The sequence below is a fragment of the Acipenser ruthenus genome, chromosome 11 (assembly GCF_902713425.1).
Source record: "Acipenser ruthenus chromosome 11, fAciRut3.2 maternal haplotype, whole genome shotgun sequence".
In the NCBI taxonomy this organism is placed as follows: Eukaryota; Metazoa; Chordata; class Actinopteri; order Acipenseriformes; family Acipenseridae; genus Acipenser; species Acipenser ruthenus.
In genome coordinates this window covers 23,190,416-23,193,442 of record NC_081199.1, presented here as the reverse complement: position 1 = coordinate 23,193,442, position 3,027 = coordinate 23,190,416, and the positions used below count along the sequence as shown (strand labels likewise).

Genomic DNA, 3,027 nt, shown 5'->3' with positions numbered 1-3,027 from the left:
ATTACTTCTACTGTATGTACTGTAATTAAATGAAAATGTTGTTGTCACCACTCTACCAATTCTAAAGCTTCAGCAACTGGTCACAGATGTTAAGCATATGTCTATTAATCAGGAGACAGGACATTTTGTAACAGCTTCTAAATCATTTGAACAAAGTTTAGCTTCCTTTCAGTTGAGTATAAATCATTGTGATGCTCCATGCAGATTTGGGGATTTCCAAAGATTGAGGATACAAGTGAAACTTTTAAGTGTCAGACTAGAGACTACATTTACAACTATATCTGTCCAGGATTGAGTGGCTTTTACTTGAGACTTAGGTAAAAAAGCAAGGTGTGTCTTTCTGTGATAAAATGACTCGTTTCTTAGGAGGAATGGCACCACACTATAATCCAATTTAATTCAATTTGGTACATTAATGTATTTTTTATGCCAAATTTAGCATTAGTCTTTCACCAAAACTTTTTTCAGATAAAGATAAAAGTTATTATAATGCTGGGGGGAAAACAAAACACAACTGTCAAATTTGATAAAACAGTTTATTAAAAAGATCAAGGGCATTTTTTGTTAATTTTGTTTGAAACCCTTTAAGACAGGGTATCAAAGTCTATTTAAAACTGCATTGTAACATTCTTGTCCATGTTGGCTTTGTTACCAACATCAATACACAGTGCCTGGCCACTTAATAAGGACCTCTGCCTAGTTTTGGGTTGGGCCACCATTTGCATTCATCAAAGTCTTGACACGACATAGAATAGATTCCACAAGGTCCTGGAAGGTGTCTCAAAATCAGTACTGAGAAGGGGATTGTGATGATTAATGCATTGTTCAAGTTCATCCCAAACATGCTTAACTGGATTGAGATCTGGGGTTGGGGTGGCCATGGAAGGTGCCTGAAGTCTCTGTTTATATAAATGAGTCCAGGCATCAGTCCAGCCATCCAGAGCAATCAAGGGACCCAGGATATACCAGGAGAACCTGCCCCACACCAGGGTGATGCCAAATCCAATCATGTAGATACAGTTTTTCCCCTAAAAAACAAGCATTCATGCACTTCAGTGCTTATTTATTTATATAGTTTCATCGATGGATATCTGGATGTCAGTTTGTTTGTTTCTAATAGTATTATCATAATTCTAAGCTACATTTTCAACATAAGAGGCCCAGTTGAGTGGCCGGTAATGCATTACTGTTAGACACATTTTCACAAGTATATATAAATTCACAGCAATACTTTGGTAATTAAAGCAATAAAGAGATGGGCAAATCGTCACCCACTGCCTATGTCTACCAGTGAAGAGTCACTGCGCAGAAAAAAGGGATCAGAAAAACACTAAAAAGGCTAATAAGGGGAAAGAAAATAGATTTAAAAGAATGTGTCTAAAGCACTTTTAGAATTAGTAATGGTAATGACCATTTGCTACAAATACTTACAGCAGTTTATGTTTGGTGGCTTTAATTGAAGCGCCCCCAATTAACACACATATAGGAATTCCACATGTAGACCAGAGTATGCAGTCTAAGGACTTGCAAGAGAGCAACACATACCTGTGTGTCGCACATGCTTAGCGATTCCAGGGATAACTTTCTCAGACAGTGCAGTAACAATGTTCTGTCGGCACTCTGTGTGAGAGCTGGGAATTCGATAGTAGATGGATTCAGTCCCATTTACGCGATTGGCTAAGGCTCATTTCATGATATCAGCTCATTCCAGTTCTAGTAATAATAACAACAATTAAATGAAAGAAAAATACATTTTTTATCTAGCAATCAAGCTCTAAGCAAAACTGGATTCATCCAATAAGAGGACTAATAATAAAAATAATAATAATAACCGTCATTGAGATTTCCTAAGCAGAGCCCCTGGCATTGTATTGCAGCTGAAATACTGTAAAAGAACAAGTATGTCAGTAACATACACTCCCTGCCATGGCTGTAAATTCAAAATTGGAGTTATCGGATGACAATTAAGTTGATGACCACAACTTATATAAACACAGAAAAGAATAAGAATAATTTAGTGATTGGATCCTAGAAGTCATTAGGTAAACAATGTTGTTATAGTCATTGTAAAATATATAGAACATTATGTTTTTAAAGTATGAGGAATAACTTCTTGTGTTACATTTAAAAATGTAAGTGTAACTTACCTGTACAGACAGACTGATGTACAGACAGAGAGACACCTGTTTGTCCCCACAGTCTGATATTCCCTATAACTGATGCTAAATAATGTTAATATCAGGTTTAATCATAGTCAGAAAAGCGATTTTCCAGATATATGGAAAAATGTAAGAATGACACACAGATGGACAAATGTACTGACAGACAGACACCCCATATATCCTTATCATCTAACATCCTAAATAACTTATGCTAAATACTGTTCTTACCAGGTTTCATCACAACTGAATAAGCGGTTTTCCTCTAAACTGTGACCACCACCTCTCTCTCTCTCTCTCTCTCTCTCTCTCTCTCTCTCTCTCTCTCTCTCTCTCTCGTGTTATTTTTAAATCTGAACTCACACAAGGCTCGTTCCCTCCCGCCCCCATGCTGATGAAAGGCTGCCTGTCGGCTGCTTGCTACACATCTTTGTCAATCGGCCTGTTTGTTTGTTTGGTAGGGGATAGGCTCGTGATCGGTGCTTCATCTTTAAGGCACCCATTTGTTTTTCTTTCTGAATCAAACACGATATCGTAAACACCTGCCAAATAAAAGGCAGCCCGTATTTCTCTTGGCAACGCATCTCAAGGGCTGTTTGCTAAACTGCAGGCCGATTTGTTTTTATTTGGGCATGACTGCTATTTCACACGCATACCATGCTATGCTATCCCCAATGTAAATTGAAAGCAACATATTAATGCAAAATCTGTACTGGAAGAGGGAACAAAGTTTTTGAAAAGGATCTTGGGGTAAGAGCGGACTGGTATTTTCCTATAGCTAACTTGGAGAGACAGTTTAAATGGTAAATATAATGTTAGGTAACAATGACAAAAATGTGGAATACAAGTTCAGGGCTCTATCATGCTC

The 3,027-nt window shown here is 37.5% G+C and overlaps 1 long non-coding RNA gene across 1 annotated transcript; it reads right to left on the bottom strand.

Moving 5' to 3' along the window:
• Nucleotides 1-562: 562 nt before the first annotated feature.
• On the bottom strand, nt 563-2,452 carry LOC131739455 (uncharacterized). The gene is made up of 3 exons (XR_009330540.1): nt 2,148-2,452; nt 1,546-1,713; nt 563-1,028 (listed from the first exon to the last, which is right to left on the bottom strand). It is a non-coding gene; the product is annotated as an uncharacterized LOC131739455 (long non-coding RNA).
• Between the last annotated feature and the right edge of the window lie 575 nt (nt 2,453-3,027).